General features: G+C 40.2%; 1 non-coding gene across 1 annotated transcript; it reads right to left on the bottom strand.

Moving 5' to 3' along the window:
• Positions 1-18,791: 18,791 nt before the first annotated feature.
• Positions 18,792-18,899, bottom strand: LOC130978827 (small nucleolar RNA R71). Its single transcript, XR_009086439.1, has one exon. It is a non-coding gene; the product is annotated as a small nucleolar RNA R71 (small nucleolar RNA).
• Between the last annotated feature and the right edge of the window lie 4,538 nt (positions 18,900-23,437).

The following is a 23,437-nucleotide window of genomic DNA, read 5'->3' as shown; positions in this document are numbered from 1 at the left end:
CTTGACCTTACTTTCGTTGAAGAAGCATAACTTGAGCTAGGAAAGTCCAATTGAGGTGATTCCAGTGGCATTGGAAAATAGACATCAAGAGCTTTCCAATGATGTATAATAGTCCATATTGAAGCAGAAGGTTGACACTCAAATTCTGGGCTACATTTAGCATGAAAGTAGAGCTAAGAAGAGGAAGAGCAAGTTGTTAGCAACAACTTGGGCTAGCAACGCCCAAGTCTCAAAGCTTACTCCAGGAAAACATCAACCACATTGCCAACGTGCATTAAGCCTGGAGTTATTGCCAATAACGCCCCTCAATGGGCCAGAATGGTTGCCAACTTGCTGTGCTTCCCCTATTCCTCACAAAGGCCAGCAATTTCTTCAATTGAACCAAGAATTCAACAATGAGAAAGCCCACATTGCTAGCCCAAATTGAAGATCTCTGAAGAAGTTTTGGGAGTAGTATAAATAGAAGAGATTGGTGTACTTGTAAAGGACTTTTTGACACTTAGACTTTTTTGACTCTTAGCACTTTTATTTGGAGAACTCTTTAGTACTTCCGGGAGGATACCCGGAGAGCATTTTTTGGTTCTTCTTGGAACTTCTCTTCTTCATTTCTTAAGCTTTAAGCATTTCCTTATTCTTCTTCATCTTTCTTTGCATTTTAGTTAAATTTTGGTTTATGGCAATTGTTGTTGAAATTGGAGCGATGACTCACTAAACCCCACTCTCATTAGGGGGAAGAGCTCTGCTTGTTGGAATGCATTGGTGAACTCATCCTTTCCTCCTCAATTCTAGTGGTTGATCTAAAGAGGGAACTCTTGTTCTTCAAAGATTCAACCACCATCGAGAGAGGGGTTAATCTATATGAATTATGTGGTGAATTTGAGGAATGAGCCACATAATTCAGTTTAGAGTTCATCCTTTCATGATTTCTTTAATCAATACACCTTGGTTAGTATGTGAGATGTAACTCTCCTTGGTTGAGATTATGGGAGTTGTGTGGCTGGATTAGATTTGAGCTTCATCTCTTCTCATGAACAATTAGATCACGAGAGTGGCAATTGGTTATGTTGAGAGAAATTGAATCACCAAGAGATTGGGATTCAATTACCCATTTGCCATGGATCTATACCCATGATTGAGAAGGATTTGACTAACATCAATTCATGAAAACTAGCATCTCTGATCCCTAATGATTCTCTCTATCATTAACTCTCATTTCTTTTGCTCTTAGTGCTTGAATACCCATTGCCCAATTCCCTTCTACACTCTTGCAATTTATTATTCTTGTCATTTACATTCTGCTTCTTTATTTCTTGCTATTTACTCTTTTGCTCTTTAGAATTCAGCACTCTATTTTCATGCAATTTACTTTTGATGTCATTTAAGTTTCTTGCAATTTAAGTTTCCGTTATTTACTTTCACTTTATTTCTCTCTTCTAGTTCTTTACATTCTTTGCCATTTAAATTCTTGCAATTATGTCCAAAAATCAAATTGCTCATGAAATCAAAATTATGTTTGCTTGACTAAATCTACCATTTAACTAAAGTTGCTTAATCTACCAATCTCCGTGGGATCGACCTCACTCTTAGTGAGTTTTATTACTTTATACGACCCGGTATACTTGCCGGTTATACGTGAAATCAAATTTTTACGTATCAGGCTCCTTGCCTTTATTTCTCATCCTAAAAAAGAATAGATAAAGTATAATTAGGAATCATAGGGCAAGCAGCACAAAAGGGTAAAGAAGGGAGTAAATAAGCATCTAATTGAAGAAGTTTCCATAGTGGTGTGGTATGATGAAAATGAGATAAGCCGTGTGTGTATTCCAATTATGCGCACGGTTGGAACACACAAAAGGCCGGTTAAAAGGGCATCCACACAAGGAAAAAGTAAGCATGTGCTTCCCAATTAGATGACCTAGGTAGCAATTAAAGAATAAGGAAAACTTTAGACACAAGCAAATCCAGGTAACCACAAAAGTGAATTGAGTATTTGATATTCGATATTGAAATTGTGCAAGTGAAAGCGCAAAATTGATACATGATAGCACAATCAATAACCAATATATTAATGAACCAAAAACTCCATATTCATCATGAAACATAAAGAAAAGGTCACATGGTAAGATACTTGTTACAAAAAGTGGCACACTTGATAAGGATCAAGTTGAGTCACTCAAACAAATGCAAAGCATTAACAAGGAACAAGTATCGGTCATGTGATGAATTTAATATGAAAATCATGATGAACAAGTGATTTCCAACTCAAATCACTTGATTCAATGCACTTACATAATTGTCCCAGTGGTACAATTAAAACTTGAGTTATCAAACACACTAGATACTAGTAAATTAAGACAAAGTATAAGTGCATTGATGAAATTTAATCAACAAGCAACCCAATCAAACATCAAACAAACACTTGCAATTTATTTAAGTAGCAACAAGTAAACCAAAAATAATATAACTATAAAATGAAAATGAAATGCAATAAAGACTAAGTAAAACAAGTAGAAAAATATGGAAAAAGCAAGAAAGGAGAGGGGTGGAGGGAGTAGGAATGTGTTAGGCTCAAATGGAAGAAAAATAAAAATTTTGCCCAAAACAGCACTTGTGCGTATGCACACTAGGTGAAAAGTGGGTGGTATGCGTCTACACAAGTCATGCGAATGCTTTGGACAGAAGGGTGTGTAAGAGGTGTGTGCGCGCACAAGTGTGTGCACACGCACAGAAGCTTTTTTTTTGTGTAGGATCATGTGTGCGTGCGCGCAAACAACTGTGCGCGCGCACAGAAGCAAAAGAGTGAGCATGTTCCCGCGCACAAGTTGTGCCATCGCTCCCACCAAAGGGATGCGAGTTGGCATGCGGACGCACACGTCTGTGCGACTACACAAAGAGCGCAAGAAGAGGGACGTGTGCGTACGCACAGAGCAGTGCGCATGCACATGACGTGAAACAAGGAGGTTTGTGCGCACGCACAGATTCCCTATTTTCCAAAAAACTTTTCTTCAAATTCTAGGTCCCTCCACCTTATCTCAACACATTTTTCAACCCCAAACATTAAAAAATACATCAAATTATGATCCATACGGAACTTAACCTAGCAAACTCAAAAATTAAACTAACCTAAGCTAACCAAAACAAGCAAACATGCAAGAAACTAAAATTAAAACAGGTAAAGGATAGTTATAATGTTACCATGGTGGGGTGTCTCCCACCTCGCACTTTGGTTTATAGTCCTTAAGTTGGACTTGTTGGGGAGATCCTTGTTAGGGTGGCTTGTGTTTCCACTCTTCCTTGAATCTCCATCCATGCTTGCACTTCAAGGCTCCTCCGGGATCCCATATTCTAAGTGGTACACAAAAATCGTGATACACAACTTTGTGCAGCTGACCAGCAAGTGCACTGGGTCATCCAAGTAATTCCTTACGTGAGTAAGGGTCGATCCCTGATGTTAGGATTTTTGCCAGTAAAGAATTTCATAAAAATAATCGCGTTGTAGATATAGTCTCTAAACCGACAGAAATCCCTTCGTACAAACGTTTTGGTTGTCACAAGTAACAAACCCCCTTTAAAATTGATAACTGAGTATTTAAACCTCGGGTCGTCTTCTCAAGGAATTGCAGGGACGTATGTTCTTATTATTGGTTATGAGTCTGTAAATTGGGGTTTTGGAAGTAAGGTGCGAATATGTTATATGATAAGTAAAATAAAGTAATACTAATAAAATCTCTTGGCAAGGTATAAGAACTGGAGGTCCTATCCCAGTTATCCTTTTCAATTGTGATGAGAATTGGATTCTTCTCCCACTTTGTTAACCTCTAGCTATGAAGGTAAGTTAAGTGGATGAATTCCAATTTTCAATCAACAATGAGTTTGATAACTCTAGAGTCACCAATTATTTAACCAAAGCCAAAAGGAAAGAAAATTGAAACTGCTGGAATAAATATGCCTTCAGATGGGAAGCAATAATCATGTAATTAAAAGAAAAAAATAATAACTGAAATATCTCAAATAATATTAATTCAAAGAAAATCATAACATGAAAGAGTTCATAAATTTAATTGGAAAAATAAATAAAAACAAAGAACCTGGGATTGAGAGTTACTCCTAAAACTAAGAGAAGTCCTAAATCCTAATCCTAAGAGAGAGGAGAGAACCTCTCTCAAAACTAATCTAAATCATGAGAAGTGAATTATTAAAAGCCTTCTTATGAATGGATGCATTCCTCCACTTTATAGCCTCTAATCTGTGCCTTCTGGACTTGGATTTGGGCCAAAAAGGGCCTCAGAACTCGTTATGAGCGTTTTCTGCAATTTCTGGTGCGTGGCCTCTATGACGCGTCCGCGTGGGTCACGCGGTCGCGTCATTCGGAGCTTTTCCTTGCCACGCGGTCGCGTCAGTCATGCGACCGCGTCATGTGCGTTCTACTTAAGGCGCGCGATTGCGTCAGTCATGCGGCCGCGTTGCTGCTGATTCGTGCTTGGCACGCAATCGCGTCGTCCATGCGATCGCGTGGATACCAGTTTCCTTAAAGCTCCGTTTTGCTTTCTCCTTTCCTTTTAGTATGTTTCCTTTTTCATCCCTTAAGTCATTCTGCCTTAGAAAATCTAAAACTACTCAACACACTAATCACGGCATCGAATGGAAATAAGAGAGGATTAATAATAAGCAAATATAAGTCCAAAGAAACATGTTTTCAATCAAAGCACATAATTAGGAAGGCAAATGTAAAACATGCAAATAGTATGAATAAGTGGGTAAAGAGTTGATAAAATCCACTCAATTGAGCACAAGATAAACCATAAAATAGTGGTTTATCAACCTCCCCACACTTAAACAAAAGCATGTCCTCATGCTAAGCTCAAGAGAAACTATAAAGGAATGAAAAGGAATGGTAGAATGCATGAGATGCAACCTATGAATGCAACTAAATGAAAAATGTTTCTACTTACTTGGTTAAAAGCAAATAAATCCCCAAGAATAAATATGAACTGGATTTCACTAATTCAAATCATAAAAAATGAAGTACAAATAGACTTGTAGAAGAAAATAGCTCATGAAAGCCGGGAACAAAGAATCGAGCATCGAACCCTCACTTAGTAGTGTATATCACTCTAATCACTCAAGTGTTTTAGGTTCGATTCTCTCAATTCTCTACTAACCTTGCTTTCTAAGGCTTGCTCTTCAACTAACAATCAACATAAATTTAATGCATAAATACACATATCAAGAGATCTTTTAAGGGTTGTAATGGGGTTAGGGTCAAGGTAGGATTGTATTTGGCCAAGTGGACTAAAATCTGAATCCTTAATTAACTTAAACTTTCCCACCTAACTTAAACAATCCATGTAATCATAATACAACATCTAACCATCCATTAACCATGTTTTCCACATATTCATGCATTCTAATTTCAAGTATAACTCATATGCATTGCTTTCACCGCTTACTTTGGGGCATTTTGTCCCCTTTCACTTATTTTTCTCTTTTTATATATATATATATTTTTTTTTCTCAATGCATATGATTAATTTATTGAATGCATGAATTATGTCCCAAACATTTCTTTCACATTTTTTTTAGAAAATTCTAACATACTCAATTTTCAAACCAAATGTTTCCAAACCCACTTTTCCCCACACTTAATTCATAAGCATTCTCACTAGTCTAAGCTATCCAAGGATTCAAATTAAGGACATTATTGTTTTTCGCTTAGAGTTAATGATGTGCTAAAGTAAAGAATAAAGTGGTAAAATAGGCTCAACATTGGTTTGCAAGGGATAATGAAAGGTAAGGCCATATTGGTATGTAAGCTCAGTGAAACAAAGGCCTCAATCATGTAAGTGCATGCATACATCAAATAAATGGAAATATAGAATTAAGCAAGACAAAGATCACAGTTTTAGAGAGAATAACACACCAAAAATAAAATTATTGGTTGGTAAAATGCAACCAATCAAATAGGCTCAAAATCTCACAGGTTTTGTGTGTTCGAGTTCTAAACCATGTTCCAGTATAATATCTCTTCAAACAAGTGTAACATTAAATTTTATTCAAATTAGTGAAATTTTCTAAAAGGTTTCTTGAAAAAGAAAATATTACTTTAACCAAGTGGTAAAATATGCACAAAAATCAAACAAACATGCAAATGCAACAATGAACAAACAAATAAAATAAAATATTGGTATTGAGTCAAGAAGTAACTAACCCATGGAGATTGGTATCGACCTCCCAACACTTAAAGATTGCACCGTCCTCGGTGCATGCTGAGATGTGCAGGTGGATGGGTTGCTCCAACTGATGCCTTTCTTCAAGGATTGTGCAGATGGACTTGTTTGTCTTCCCATGTAAACGTCTTCCGGTTTCTTCCTGGTGGCCATCCTAAAAGAAAAATGGAAGGAAAGTAACTCAAAGCAAAGATAGAAAACAAATAAAACAGGGGTTGGTTAATGCCAAAAATAAGGGCCTCAATTACATGGTAGCTACAACATGCAAGTGAGAAAATAATAGAAGGACATGGCAAATCAAGAGTGCAAAAAGTTGCAACACTAGGGAAGAGAGTGTGGGTAAGGAGAGATAATATAAATTCATGTCAATGCAAAAGTAATATAGGTATAAAAGATTGGCATTGATTTAAATAATATTACTCAATCAGAATTGAACAAGTCATGAAGCACCAAGAAAATACCAGAAAAGATGTAACGGTTGAATAAGAATATTTGAACACCAATAATAACTTTTAGAAAAATAAAATATGCAATGAATGAAAGTATGCAAATAAATTAAATAAAATAAAATGAAATGAAAAAGAATGAGAAGCAGAAAAAGAAAGTGAGAAAGGAGAGAGAAGGAAAAAATTAGGATTAGAAGAGAAAAGATAAGAAAATTGGCACTAATCTGGATAGGTTGTGCGACGCTGGCGACGCGGTCGCGTGGGTGACGCGGTCGCGTGGTGCGCGATAAGGATGGGCGACGCGGATGCGTGGGGCACGCGATCGCGTGACTCTATTTGTGCTAGTGGCGCGAGTGCAGCCTCGCGGTCGCACAACTCTCTGTTCGAAACTTGGTATTGCCAAAATCCAGCGTGACGCGGTCGCGTGGTCGACGCGATCGCGCGGGTGGCCTTATTTCCAATATGACGCGGACGCGTGGGTGACGCGTTCGCGTGGCAGGGCTTGTGCTACTAGCACGGGTCCAGCCCAATTCCAGCTCAACTTTCGGCCATACACCCTTTTTACGCCGATTTCAGGTCACGCGGCCGCGTGGTTGACGCGGTCGCGTGGGAGGCCATTATTCCCATGTGACGCGGTCGCGTCAGCAACGCGGTCGCGTGGGTCAATTTGTGCCATTGGCACGCCTCCAGCGCTGCTCCTGTGAAACTCTATGTTCATATTAATATTGTCTCCCATCTCCTTGCGACGCGGACGCGTCGCTGATGCGGTCGCGTCGCGTGCTCGCTTTTTTTTTTATCTTATCTTATCTTTTTCAAAAATCATATCTTTTTCAAAAATTATATCTTTTTCAAAATATTTTCTTTTTATTAATTTTTGTTTTTATTTTCTCTTACTACCATGAACTCTCACCCATTTGGCTATGAGTCTGGTTACAATTATGTTACAATTAGTATAGTGGTGAGTATTCCCGCCTGTCACGTGGGTGACCCGGGTTTGATCCCCGGCAACGGTGCCATTTTGACGTTAGGATTTTTGCTAGTAAAGAATTTCATAAAAACAGTCGCATTGTAGATATAGTCTCTAAATCGACAGAAATCCCTTCGTACAAACGTTTTGGTTGTCACAAGTAACAAACCCCCTTTAAAATTGATAACCGAGTATTTAAACCTCGGGTCGTCTTCTCAAGGAATTGCAGGGAGGTATGTTCCTATTATTGGTTATGAGTCTGTAAATTGGGGTTTTTGAAGTAAGGTGTGAATATGTTATATGATAAGTAAAATAAAGTAAAACTAATAAAATCTCTTGGCAAGGTATAAGAACTGGAGGTCCTATTCCAGTTATCCTTATCAATTGTGATGAGAATTGGATTCTTCTCCCACTTTGTTAACCTCTAACTATGAAGGTAAATTAAGTGGATGAATTCCAATTTTCAATCAACAATGAGTTTGATAACTCTAGAGTCACCAATTATTTAACCAAAGCCAAAAGAAAAGAAAATTGAAACTGCTGGAATAAAAATGCCTTCAGATGGGAAGCAGTAATCATGTAATTAAAAGAAAGCAATAATAACTGAAATATCTCAAATAATATTAATTCAAAGAAAATCATAACATGAAAGAGTTCATAAATTTAATTGGAAAAATAAATAAAAACAAAGAACCTGGGACTGAGAGTTACTCCTAAAACTAAGAGAAGTCCTAAATCCTAATCCTAAAAGAGAGGAGAGAACCTCTCTCAAAACTAATCTAAATCATGAGAAGTGAATTATTAAAAGCCTTCTTATGAATGGATGCATTCCTCAACTTTATAGCCTCTAATCTGTGCCTTCTGGACTTGGATTTGGGCCAAAAAGGGCCTCAGAACTCGTTTTGAGCATTTTCTGCAATTTCTGGTGCGTGGCCTCTGTCACGCGTCGATTCGGAGCTTTTCCTTGCCACGCGGTCGCGTCAGTCATGCAACCGCATCATGTGCATTCTGCTTAAGGCGCACGGTCGCGTTAGTCATGCGGCCGCGTTGCTGCTGATTCGTTACATTCTTGAGGATTTGTGACACTGTCAAAACCAATGGTGTGCCTCCTAACAGTTACAAGTTGTTGCTCTTTCCATTTTCTCTCAGAGACAAAGCCACTCAATGGCTAGAGACATTTCCAAAAGAGAGCATCAACACTTGGGATGACTTGGTAAGCAAGTTCCTTGCCAAATTTTATCCCCCTCAATGAATCATAAGATTGAAGACTGAGGTACAGACATTCACTCAAATGGAGGTTGAGAATTTATATGAAGCATGGGAAAGATATAAAGCACTATTGAGAAAATGTCCACCAGAGATGTTTACTGAGTGGGATAAGTTGCAACACTTCTATGAAGGACTTACTCTGAAGGCTCAAGAAGCACTTGATCACTCAGCTGGAGGCTCATTACAACTCATGAAAACTACAGAGGAAGCTCAAAACCTCATTGATATGGTGGCCAACAACCAATATTTTTTTGCTCATCAAAGACAACGCCAACCATCACAGAGAAGAGGAGTAATGGAGTTAGAAGGAGTGGATTCAATTCTAGCTCAGAACAAGATGATGCAGCAGCAGATTCAGCAACAGTTTGAGCAAATGGCCAAAAGAATTGATGGCCTGCAAGTAGCAGCAGTGAGCACCACAAGCCAACCATCAACCACATGGGTGCAAAGTGAAGAAACCCAAGAGGAGCAATAGCAAGAGCAAGTCCAATACATGCACAACCAAAATCCTGGAACAAATAAAGTCTATGGTGATACTTACAATCCATCTTGGAAGAACCATCCCAACCTCAGATGGGGAGACAACCACAATCAAAGCCAACAACCATGGCAAAGAAACTCAAGTCAGAACAATTGGAAAAGCACAAACCACAACCCCCAGCCAAACACTAACCAAAATACATACAGAAAACCACAAAATAATTACCCCAACTCTAACCATCACCTACCCAATAACCACCCAACTAACCAAAGCACTTACCATCATCCAACAACACCCCAAAACCAACCCATCTCACAAGAATCTTAGAGGATCACTAATCTAGAGCTGCTCATGGAGAAAATGATGAAGAACCAAGAATTGACAACAAAGAACCAAGAAGCTTCCATGAAGAACCTAGAGAGGCAGATTGGGCAAATCTCCAAACAGATTTCTGTTGAAAAACCATCAAGCTCACTACCAAGTGACACCATTCCTAACCCAAAGGAAGAATGCAAGGTCGTGCAACTAAGAAGTGGAAAGATGTTAATGGATGGTAACCAAGGAGCAACCAAGAATAATGACAATGAGCCAACAAAGAATGATGAAGCCATCAACAAGGACATGATAAGCAAGAATGTCCCAGAAAAACTCACAGAGGAAAACAACCAACCACAGAATCTGAAGATGGGAAAGCAGATCATGGAAGAACCGATTCCAAGACAACTTCAAGGGGAGAAAAGCTTGACACCCCCAATACCTTATCCACAGAGATTCCACAAAGAGACAAAGGATCAGCATTTCCACAAATTTCTTGAGACTTTCAAGAAGCTGGAAATCAACATACCTTTGGCCGAGGCATTAGAGCAAATGCCTCTGTATGCCAAGTTCTTAAAGGAGCTCATCAACAAGAAGAGAAGTTGGAATGAGAAAGATACTGTAATGCTTAGTGAAGAATGCAGTGCACTCATCAAAAAGGGACTCCCTCCCAAGCTTGAAGATCCTGGAGGCTTCTTCCTACCCTGCACTATTGGAAGCCTATTCATCAACAAGGGGATGTGTGACTTAGGAGCAAGCATAAATCTAATCCCATCTTTTTTAGTGAAAAAGCTTGGCATAGAGGAGGTGAAACCAATACAGATGTCCTTGGAGTTGGTGGATCAATCAGTAGTATATCCTAAAGGGCTGATTGAGAACCTTTTAGTTAAGGTTGACAAGTTCATCTATCCGGCAGATTTTGTGATCTTGGATTCTTCAGAAAATGGAAATGACTCCATAATACTTGGTCGACCATTTTTGGCCACTGCTAGAGCCATTGTGGATATAGAGCAGGGAGAGCTAACCCTCAGGATGCATGAGGAGAGCATCACCTTGAAAGTCTTTCCAGAATTACAAAGGAATGAAGAAACAAGCAAGACAAGTGGTGACTTCCTTCCAAAGCAAGCAACCGACAAGGCAGTAGAACAGAAAAACAAGCATCTGCAATAAGAAGAAGGAATTCAAAAAGAAGCATGGATGATAAACAAGAAGGAAGGTGTCACAACCCAAGTCACTGTCAAGAAAGAAAGATCAACAAGAAAGAAAAAGAAGAAAAACAAGAAAAAGGCCTACAAGGGGTGGAAGAATAAGAAAATCCCAACTGAAGGATTTGCCAAAGGTGACAAGGTGCAACTAGTGTATCAACAGCTGGGAACAAAAGATTATTACACTGTCAACCAAGTACTTTCTCTTGAGCATATGGAAATTGAGCATCAAGGCACACAGAGAAAGCTTACAGTGAGAGGTGACAAGTTGAGACATCACCAACATCAACCACCCTAAAGGGAGTTCAATGTCAAGCTAGTGACAATAAAAGAGCGCTTCATGGGAGGCAACCCATGATTTAAGATCTCTGTTTTCTCTTTCATCTAATAAGCTATAATTTCCTGAGTATGATTTTGAACTTTCATATTTGATAAATGTATACTTTATTTTAGAGCATAAGTCAGACTTCTAAGTTTGGTGTCCCTTAAGGGACACTTAATTTTTGCTTTTCAAAAGAAAGGGAGCTATTCTTAGAACATATGAAAAATCATTTTGATGAAACATATGATCAAACACTAAGTTTGGTGTCTGCATATGTAACACTGTTCAACAGATCATTTCTTATTCATGAAATCAAAACCATACAGAAAGGGATCATGCATAAAATATTTTTTTTAAAATACATCAATTGTGAAGAATGGTTTGCATTGCTAAGCCATCCCCTCAATAAAAGATAAGTTTGGTGTTCACCAACTTTTAGCATCTTTAATTAAGGGACACAATTGACCATGAAAGAAAAAAAATAATAAATAATAATAAACAAAACAAAACAATTTTTTGCAAATCAATTGCCAACGACTATATTAATGATCTAAGGCTAGCTGTTTTGGTTCATGCAGGAGAAAAAGATTGAGACAAAAGCAAGGAGGGGCCACGGCTAGGATAAGATATGTGAGGATGGTCACATGTGCATAGAAGAATGCGCTCATGGGGAAGCAGAATTTGCATGCATGCATCATCGAACACCTAAATGCATGCAGCCAATGGGAAGAGGATCCTCGTCAAAGCCTCAACAATGCATGCAGACCGTCCATTCCATGAACCCCTTAGATGAACAACTCAATCTCAACCCTTCATGAGCACCAACTAGCTCCTTCCTCATTCATTGTGGTTTTGTTGGAAAGCTTGAAGAATCTGCCTATTAATAGCCGTAGCACTAAACAGTTTACACAATTATTCAAGTCACCTTCACATGAAAGCCATAATCCCCTCTATTCCCAAAACTAAAATAATTCCCTTATCTCACACAACAGAACCGAGAATCATCCCAAACACAACACATACTTCTTCTATTCTCATTTTTCCCTTCTTCTTACCTCAAATCCAATGGCCTCCTCGAGTTCAAAAAGAAGGCCGGGAAAGGAACCTATGGTAGCCGAACCTCCATCATTTGATGCAAACAAATTTAGATCCCAATTCCATGAAGGGAGATATCATAGGTTCATGGAGACAAAGAATGTAATTTATGAGAAAGGCCTTGAATTGAGAGACGGGGAATACCCCATCATGAGGCAAATCACTAAAGAAAGAAGGTGGGAACTTTTATGTGCTCCTCTTGTTGACATCAGTTCAGTCATGATCAGGGAGTTCTATGCAAATGCTGTAAAAGAAAACAAAGATAGTGCCCCTTACACAAGTTATGTCAGAGGAGTTGAAGTGAGTTTTAGCCCAGCAGCCATCACAAGGGCCCTAAAGTTGAGAACTATAACTTATGCAGAGCCCAGTTAGGAAACCAGATTGCAGATGGAAAACAATCCTGATGAGATCTTGCAGGGGTTATGTGTGGAGAATACAGATTGGGAAAGAGATTCAAAGGGAGTTCCAAGTCACTTGAGGAGGATAAATCTCACTCCTGTGGCCAAGGGATGGTATGAAATAGTGAGGAGATCTATCCTTCCTACTGGAAATGCCTCTTGGGTCACAATCAAACGAGCACTTTTGACATACTGCATCTTACATGGAGGTGAAATCAACCTCGCACAACTCATAGCCGACAGTATTCAAGAGATGGCCAATAGCACAAGCAAATCAAGTGGTCTTGGACATCCAAGTACCATCCTCAGGCTATGTGACAAAGCTGGAGTAATCTTTGAAGATGAGGACACAGAAAAAATGAAAAAGGGAAAAGAGATCACTAAGAAGAGTATGGAAGGAATAAATGAAGAAGATGATCTAGAGGGGGTGGTAGCTCCCAGACAAAGGAGATCACAAAGAGAGGAAGGACGAAATCAAGCTCATGATGCCATAGACATGAACCACCTACACAGAGCAATAGAAGAGCTATCTCAACAACTCATGCAGACTCAACAAGAGCATAATCTGGGGCGCCAAGATCAATATCTAGAGCCCCATCCAGAGTTTAGGGAGCAATATCTGAAAGATAAAGAGGAGAGAGAAGCTTGGCAGCGTCAAATGGAGGAGAAACAAGAGAGATGGCAACAGCAAATGATGACTCAGCAGTAAGAATTTCAAGCACAGATTCTTGAAGGACAAAAAGAGCAATGCAAAGAATTCAAAGAATCATATGACAAGCTGTACTTTAGTCAAGCTAAAGCAGGGGAATATAGTCACAACCTGTATCAATGGAAGAATATTCATCACACCATGGGAGAAGTTAGATATGCGCCAAGAATGGAGAATGATGAAAACATGCAAGCAAGGTTGGAGTACTTGACCCATAATTTGCCAACACTCAATCCTCAGATCAAGCCATTTGAACAATGCCCTGAATTTGGAGCCAAGCAACAAGCAAGATCTCGTCACTATACAGAGGCAACCTTTAAAAGATTGGAAGACGTTGGGCTCTCAGGACTCTTAGATTCTGTCTGGGGTAGAAGATGTCCTGGTGAAGAGATCCGAGATTATTCCAAGCTAGGGAAGAGAAAGAAGAAAAAGGGAGAATCAAGCAGCAGCCACGACCAATAGAAGGTGGCAAAGTTCTTTCATTCCCATTCTTTCACTCTTTTAATAAGGAGAAGCATGTCTGAAACATGATATGCCTCCACTGTTTATTTCCTTTTTATTTCATTTTCTTGTACTTTCCTTTGTTCAACAAGTAGCTAGAGAAATGATCTGCATAATGCTTGTCATTCATCACTTAGCTTTAATTTTGTTTTGTTTCCCATATGCTTGAATAAAAGAGAATTGTTTGAATTGAAAAGTGAAATATCCAATGTTGCATAAGTAAGAATGGAAGTTAATGGTGGTATATATGTTTGATTAAATGCATAACTCATGAAATAATTGTTGCATAATATCATTCTCATTCAAGTGTGAGTTAGCTTGCTGTTATAAAGATCCTTATCAATAAAGAAAAAGCCCTTGAGAACAAAAACAGAAAGAAAAGGAAGAAGAAAAAAACCAAAGTGACAAGAAAAACAAAGAATAAAGGTTGGACACCAATAGCTTGGACCCTAGGACATATGCCTGTGGTGTTCTTGTACTAAGATATGCTTGGATAAGTAAATTCTAAGGGGTATTTTAAAACCCGGTCACTTAGATCAACTGATTTGGGATGGCCAATTGAAAATCCACAATAAAGAGCAACTTAGCTACAGAACATTTAGTTATCCAAAGAGATGCTGGGCATCAATGATCCTAGGAAGAAATAGTGAGCCATGTGTCTGTGGTGGAAAGATGTTGAGTAAAAGAAAAAAATAAAGCCAAAGGCTACTACTGCAGCATTAGACACCAAACCTCCAAAAGAATAAGCTTGTCAAGCATTATAAGAAAGAAAAGTTAGCAAGGGAGTAATTAAAAAGTAAGTCTTATAACAGCAAGTTTAGCAAGCCTTTGATGAAAAATGTATACTATGTAACAGCAAACAATAACTTGAGTTATCATTGTCTGCATAAAGACTCCATAAATCAAGTTCTGCTATTTGCTTAATAAGGATATGTGTTCTTTTCTTGTTCATTTCAATTTCTCTTAGTTTTGATGCTTGCTTGGGGACAAGTGATGAGCGGATAATTTGTACGCTTTTTGGCATTGTTTTTAGTATGTTTTTAGTAGTTTTAGTTGAGTTCTTAATATATTTTTATTAGTTTTTAGTTAAAATTCACTTTTCTGGACTTTACTATGAGTTTGTGTGTTTTTCTGTGATTTCAGGTATTTTCTGGCTGAAATTGAGGGACCTGAGCAAAAATCTAATTCAGAGACTGAAAAGGACTGCAGATGCTGTTGGATTCTGACCTCCCTGCACTCGAAGTGGATTTTCTGGAGCTACAGAAGCCCAATTGGCGCGCTCTCAACGGCGTTGGAAAGTAGACATCCTGGGCTTTCCAGCAATATATGATAGTCCATACTTTGCCCAAGATTTGATGGCCCAAACCGGCGTTCAAAGTCACCTACAGAAATTCCAGCGTTAAACGCCGGAACTGGCACCTAATTGGGAGTTAAACGCCCAAACTGGCATAAAAGCTGGCGTTTAACTCCAAGAGAAGTCTCTACACGAAAATGCTTCATTGCTCAGCCCAAGCACACACCAAGTGGGCCTGGAAGTGGATTTTTATGTCATTTACTCATCTCTGTACACCCTAGGCTACTAGTTTTCTATAAGTAGGACCTTTTACTATTGTAATAGAAATGGAGAGTCTTTTGATCATGTTTTGATGATTGAACTCACTTTGGGAGGCTGGCCATTCGGCCATGCCTAGACCTTATTCTTATGTATTTTCAACGGTGGAGTTTCTACACACCATAGATTAAGGTGTGGAGCTCTGCTGTACCTCGAGTATTAATGCAATTACTATTGTTCTTCTATTCAATTCCGCTTGTTCTTTGTCCAAGATATCACTTGTTCTTCAACTTGATGAAGGTGATGATTAACACTCATCACCATTCTCACCTATGAACAAGGTGACTGACAACCATTCTTGTTCTACAAGCATCTGAGGCTTAGTGAATATCTCTTGGATTTCTGATTGCATGATGCATGGTTGATCGCCTGACAACCGAGTGCTCGCCTGACAAACGAGCCAGCCATTCCGTGAGATCAGAGTCTTCGTGGTATAGGCAAGAACTGATGGCGGCATTCAAGAGAATCCGGAAGGTCTAACCTTGTCTGTGGTATTCTGAGTAGGATTCAATGATTGAATGACTGTGACGTGCTTCAAACTTCTAACCTGCTGGGCGTTAGTGACAGACGCAAAAGAGGGATTCTATTCCAGTAGGAGCGGGAACCGACCGGTGATTGGCCGTACTGTGACAGAGTGCGTGAGCATTAGCTTTCACTGCGAGGATGGGAGGTAGCCATTGACAACGGTGAAACCCTACACGATCTTGCCATGGAAAGGAGTAAGAAGGATTGGATGAAGGCAGTAGGAAAGCAGAGAGACGGAAGGGAAGGCATCTTCATACGCTTGTCTGAAGCTCTTACACCAATGATATACATAAGTATCTCTATCTTTATCTTTTATGTTATTTTCGTTCATCACTATATCCATTTGAGTCTGCCTGACTGAGATTTACAAGGTGACCATAGCTTGCTTCATACCACCAATCTCCGTGGGATCGACCCTTACTCACGTAAGGTTTATTACTTGGACGACCCAGTGCACTTGCTGGTTAGTTGTGCGAAGTTGTGTTTATGCCATGGTATTGAGCACCAAGTCTTTGGAGCCATTACTAGGGATTGTTTATGTTTTGAAAAGTATTGATCACAATTTCGTGCACCAAGTTTTTGGCGCCGTTGCCGGGGATTGTTCTTTTGTATGGACAACTGACGGTTCATCTTGTTGCTTAGATTAGGCATTTATTTTTTTCGAAATTCTTGAAGATGAATTCTAGAGTTTCATGATGATTTGCTGAAATCTGGCTGGCTGTAAAGCCATGTCTAATTTCATTGGACCGAGGTTTCAACTTATCATCACAAGAGCTTGTTGATCTTGCTTTTGGAGCAGTGATCTGCTAAGGCTTGGCTGGCCTTTGGCCATGTCTAGTGTTTTGGACCGAAGCTTTCTTTGAAAGCGTGGCTGGCTGTGAAGCCATGTCTAATTCCTGGACCGGAGTCTTAGACTAGCATTGCACTGATTCCTGGAATTCTCATTAAGAATTTTGATATCTTTTTCCACTTAATTTTCGAAAAAAAAAATTACAAAATCATAAAAACCAAAAATATTTGATGTTTCTTGCTTAAAGTCTAGTGTCTCATCTTAAGTTTGGTGTCAATTGCATGCATTCATTCATGTGTCTTAAGGATCTTCAAGTAATTCTTGATGATTTCTTACACTGATCTTTGAATTCTTTTGACTTAAGTGTTTATGTGTCTCATATAGTGTCAGTAGTATACAAACTGCTAAGTTTGGTGTCTTGCATGCACTGTTATTTGATTCTTGTTGCATTTTGATTATTAAAAATCCAAAAATATTTTTAATATGTGTCTTTTCAAGTCAATAATACAGAGAATTGAAGATTCAGAACATACTGCAGAGGAATTATACAGAAAAAGCTGAGCATTCGAAAATGCCCAGTGAAGAAGGCAGACTGGCGTTTAAACGCCAGCCAGGGTACCTGGTTGGGCGTTTAACGCCCAAAAAGGGTGCATTTTGGGCGTTAAACGCCAGAATGTATACCATTCTGCGCGTTTAACGCCAGGATGGTGCTAGGGGGAAGATTTTGTTTTTCAAATCAAATATTTTTTCAAGTTTTCAAAGTTTTTCAAAATCAAATCTTTTTCAAATCATATCTTTTCAATCAAATGTTTTCAAAATCAATTTCTTTCCTTTTTCAAAGATACTTGCTAACAATTGATGATTTGATTGGGCATTTCAAGTATGTTGCCTTTTCTGTTGAGAAAGGTATTATGTTTGAATAATATCTTTTCTTGTTAGGCAAGTCATTAATTTTTAAAATCAAATCTTTTTAAATTGTTTTCAAAATCAAATCTTTTTAAAATTGTTTTCAAATCATATCTTCTCAATCACATCTTTTTCAAAATAAGTTTTCAATCAAATCTTTTTAACTTCTAATTTCAAAATCCTTTTCAAAAATCACTTGATTTCTTTTTCACTCTGAATTTTCGAAAATTATCAATCAATTTTTCAAAATGTTTTCAAAATATTTTTAATTAAATTTTCGAAAATTCTCTCCCCTCCTTCTCACATCCTTCTATTTATGGAGTACCACTCCTTCTCAATGCACAATTCGAACCTTATCTAATTAAAGTTCGAATTCTTCTTCTCCTTCTTCTTTCTATTTCTCTTTTCCTCTGACACCTCAAGGAATCTCTATACTGTGATATAGAGGATTCCACATTTTCTTGTTCTCTTCTCTTTCATATGAGCAGGAGCAGAGACAAAGGCATTCTTGTTGATGCTGACCCTGAACCTGAAAGGACCTTGAAGAGAAAGCTAAGAGAAGCCAAAGCACAACTCTCTTTAGAGGACCTGACCGAATTCTTCAAAGAAGAAGAAGACATGGCAGCCGAAAACAACAATAATGCAAACAGTGCAAGGAAGGTGCTGGGTGACTTTACTGCACCTACTCCTGATTTTTATGGGAGAAGCATCTCTATCCCTGCCATTGGAGCAAACAACTTTGAGCTTAAGCCTCAATTAGTTTCTCTAATGCAACAGAATTGCAAGTTCCATGGACTTCCAATGGAAGATCCTCATCAGTTCTTAGCTGAATTCTTGCAAATCTGTGACACAGTCAAGACTAATGGGGTTGACCCTGAGGTCTATAGACTGATGCTATTCCCTTTTGCTGTAAGAGACAGAGCTAGAATATGGTTGGACTCACAACCTAAAGAAAGCCTGGACTCTTGGGAAAAGCTAGTCAATGCCTTCTTGGCAAAGTTCTTTCCACCACAAAGATGGAGTAAGCTTAGAGTGGAAGTCCAAACCTTCAGACAGAAGGATGGTGAATCCCTCTATGAAGCTTGGGAAAGATACAAACAATTGATCAGAAAATGTCCTTCAGACATGCTTTCTGAATGGAGCATCATAGGTATTTTCTATGATGGTCTCTCTGAACTATCCAAGATGTCTTTGGATAGCTCTGCTGGGGGATCTCTTCATCTGAAGAAGATGCCTACAGAGGCTCAAGAGCTCATTGAAATGGTTGCAAATAACCAATTCATGTACACTTCTGAAAGGAATCCTGTAAACAATGGGACTAGTCAGAAGAAAGGAGTTCTTGAGATTGACACTCTGAACGCCATTTTGGCTCAGAATAAAATATTGACTCAACAAGTCAATTTGATTTCTCAAAATCTGTCTGGAATGCAAAATGCACCAAGCAGTACTAAGGAGGCTTCATCTGAGGAAGAAGCTTATGATCCTGAGAACCCTTCAATGGAAGAGGTGAATTACCTAGGAGAACCCTATGGTAACACCTATAATTCTTCATGGAGAAATCACCCAAATCTCTCATGGAAGAACCAAGAGAGACCTCAACAAGGTTTCAATAATAATGGTGGAAGAAACAGGTTTAACAATGGCAAACCTTTTCCATCATCTTCTCAGCAACAGATAGAGAATCCTAAGCAGAACCCCTCTGACTTAGCAACCATGGTCTCTGATCTAATTAAAACCACTCAAAGTTTCATGAATGAAATAAGGTCCTCCATTAGGAATTTGGAAGGACAAGTGGGACAGCTGAGCAAGAAAGTTACTGAACTCCCTCCAAGTACTCTCCCAAGCAACACAGAAGAAAATCCAAAAGGAGAGTGCAAAGCCATCAATATGGCCGAATTTGGAGAGGATAGAGAGGAAGTGAACGCCACTGAGGAAGACCTCAATGGGCGTGCACTAACCTCCAATGAGTTCCCCAATGAGGAACCATGGGAATCTGAGGCTCAAAATGAGACCATAGAGATTCCATTGGACCTACTTCTGCCTTTCATGAGCTCTGATGAGTATTCTTCCTCTGAAGAGGATGAGTATGTCACTGAAGAGCAAGTTGCTAAATACCTTGGAGCAATCATGAAGCTAAATGACAAGTTATTTGGAAATGAGACTTGGGAGGATGAACCTCCTTTGCTCACCAAAGAGCTAGATGACTTGTCTAGGCAGAAATTACCTCAAAAGAGGCAAGATCCTGGGAAGTTTTCCATACCTTGTACCATAGGCACCATGACCTTCAAGAAGGCTCTGTGTGACTTAGGGTCAAGTGTAAACCTCATGCCTCTCTCAGTAATGGAGAAGCTAAGGATCTTTGAGGTACAAGCTGCAAAAATCTCACTAGAGATGGCAGACAACTCAAGAAAACAAGCTCATGGACTTGTAGAGAATGTTCTGGTAAAGGTTGAAGACCATTACATTCCTACTGATTTCATAGTCCTAGAGACTGGGAAGTGCATGGATGAAACCATCATCCTTGGCAGACCCTTCCTAGCCACAGCAAAGGCTGTGATTGATGTTGATGGAGGTGAACTGATCATTCAAGTGAATGAAGAATCCTTTGTGTTTAAGGCTCAAGGATATCCCTCTGTCACCATAGAGATGAAGCATGAAGAGCTTCTCTCAAATCAGAGTCAAGAAGAGCCCCCACAGTCAAACTCTAAGTTTGGTGTTGGGAGGCCACAACCAAACTCTAAGTTTGGTGTTGAACCCCCACATTCAAACTCTAAGTTTGGTGTTGGGAGGTTCCAACCTTGCTCTGAGTATCTGTGAGGCTCCATGAGAGCCCTCTGTCAAGCTACTGACATTAAAGAAGCGCTTGTTGGGAGGCAACCCAATGATTATAATCTATATAGTTTCTTTTGTTATTTTATGTTTTTTGTAGGTTGATGATCATAAGAAGTCACAAAATCCATTGAAAAAGCAAAAACAGAATGAAAAACAGGAAGAAAAACAGCACACCCTGGAGGAAGATGTTGCTGGCGTTCAAACGCGAGTAAACCTAGCAGTTGGGCGTTTAACGCCCAGTCTGGCACCATTCTGGGCGTTTAACGCCAGAAAGGGGCACCAGACTGGCGTTAAACGCCAGAAAAGGGCAAGAACCTGGCGTTAAACACCAGGAATGGGCACCAGCCCGGCGTTTAACGCCAGAAATAGCTCAAAACGTGATTTTGAGCAACATTTGGTGCAGGGATGACTTTTCCTTGACACCACAGGATCTGTGGACCCCACAGGATCCCCACCAACCCCACCACCACTCTCTCTCTTCTTCCCCCATTCACCAATCACCTCAATACCTCTTCCCCAAAACCCCTTCACCTATCAAATCCCATCTTTCTCTTCACCACTCACATCCATCCTTCATAAAACCCCACCAACCTCACCCTTCAAATTCAAACCACTTTCCCTCCCAAACCCCCCTCTTTGGCCGAATACACCACCATCTCCCTCTTCCTCATTTCTTCTTCTTCTACTCTCTTCTTTCTTCTTTTGCTCGAGGACGAGCAAACATTTTAAGTTTGGTGTGGTAAAAGCGTTGCTTTTTCGTTTTTCCATAACCATTATGGCATCCAAGGCCGGAGAAACCTCTAGAAAGAGGAAAGGGAAGGCAAAAGCTTCCACCTCCGAGTCATGGGAGATGGATAGGTTCATCTCAAGGGTGCATCAAGACCACTTCTATGAAGTTGTGGCCTTGAAGAAGGTGATCCCCGAGGTCCCCGTTTTACTCAAAAAGGGTGAATATCCGGAGATCCGCCATGAGATCCAAAGAAGAGGTTGGGAAGTACTTACCAACCCCATTCAACAAGTTGGAATCTTGATGGTTCAAGAGTTCTAGGCCAATGCATGGATCACCAAGAGCCATGATCAAAGTATGAACCCGGATCCAAAGAATTATCTTACTATGTGTTCATACCCTGACCGAGCTCTCCAAACTCGGTCAAGCTGATAGAAGGCCCGACCTCGACCCAAGGCCCACGTTCGAGGTCGGACCTCGGACAAACAGGCCAAAGAAAGGCCCATCAGAAGGAACTAAGCCCAAAACCTAAAGGCCGAAAGGGCCTGGGAAAGGCGGTTCCGCAAAGATAGAGATGAATCTCCCAAAAGATAAGATAAGATAAGAATATCTTATCCAGGGATGATCGCAGCCAACTACTATAAATACACTGGAGCACCCAGGTATAACTCATACTCTAATTCTACTTGATATCTGCTTGGACCCATGCTAACTTAAGCATCGGAGTGTCATTGCAGGTACAACCCCCCGCCGTTCAGCACAACCAGCTCGGGTCACAGACCCCCCACCTCGGGCCTTGCCAGAAGACCGAGCTACACGTTTCAGGTAACCCTCGGAACATTGGCGCCGTTGCCGGGGAACCTGGAAGTCATCCCTTTACCATGGCGGATGACCCTCCCAACAATAACCACGCTACATCAGAACAAGAAGAGGAAGTTGACACCGGAGAACGGCCGGACAGCCCTCTATCACCACGCACTCCAGGAGGAAACAAACAGAATCGCCCAAAGACATCACCCCCAGACAAAGATCCACAAAATCCCGAAAGAGAAAAAAGTTCGGAGATTCTGGAAACAGTTCGGGCACAACAAAGCCGGCTGAGACAACTCGAAGAGGACGTAAAGAAGCAGAAGGAAACTGAACAGGATCTGAGAAGGGAAGCTCGCAAACGCAGAGAATTGGAAGAAAAACTGCGGAAGATAGAGGCCAACCTAAAAGATCGGACGGAACACGGCACCACTCCCGAAAGCAACCATGATCCCTTCACACAAGAGATCATGAAAGAGAAGGTACCGCGAAACTTCAAACCACCAGATATGGACCTCTACGACGGCACCACCGATCCAAGTCATCACCTCAGCAATTTCAGAAGCAGAATGTACTTAGTCGACGCCTCCGACGCGATTCGATGCAAAGCCTTCCCCACCACTCTCACTAAGTCAGCCATGAAGTGGTTCGACAAACCTGCCACCAGGATCAATCTCCAGCTTTGAAGACCTGACCAAAAAATTCTTAACAAGGTTCTCTATTCAAAAGGACAAGGCAAAACATGCCCCCAGCCTACTCGGGATCAAACAAGGCAACCAAGAAACTCTCAGAGAGTACATGGAGCGATTCAACAAGGCCTGCCTGGACATACAACACTTGCCCACGGAAGCAGCCATCATGGGACTAGCAAACGGCCTAAAAGAAGGACCGTTTAGCCAATCCCTATCCAAAAGATACCCGACCTCCTTATACGAAGTACAAGAACGGGCAGGAAAGTATATCAACATGGAAGAAACCTCCCAGCTGAGAGACTCTTCCAGGAAAGAGTCAACCTACCCGCCCCGAGATCGAGATCGGGAACAGAAAAAGAAAGAAGAATCCAACTCGGACAAGCCACGAAAATACCACAGCTACACTCCCCTCCGAGTCTCCCTGGTAGACGTCTACAGAGAAGTATGCCACACCGAGAAGATCCCACCACCCAACCTCTGAAGCACAAGAGAGCAGGAAGAGATCGGTCCGAGTACTGCGAATATCACAGACTCTACGGCCACTCTACTAACGACTGCCACGACTTAAAGAATGTTATAGAAAAGCTAGCCAGAGAGGGAAAACTCGACAG

The sequence above is a fragment of the Arachis stenosperma genome, chromosome 4 (genome assembly GCF_014773155.1).
Source record: "Arachis stenosperma cultivar V10309 chromosome 4, arast.V10309.gnm1.PFL2, whole genome shotgun sequence".
NCBI classification, from domain to species: Eukaryota; Viridiplantae; Streptophyta; class Magnoliopsida; order Fabales; family Fabaceae; genus Arachis; species Arachis stenosperma.
This window is presented reverse-complemented; position numbering and strand designations above follow the sequence as displayed.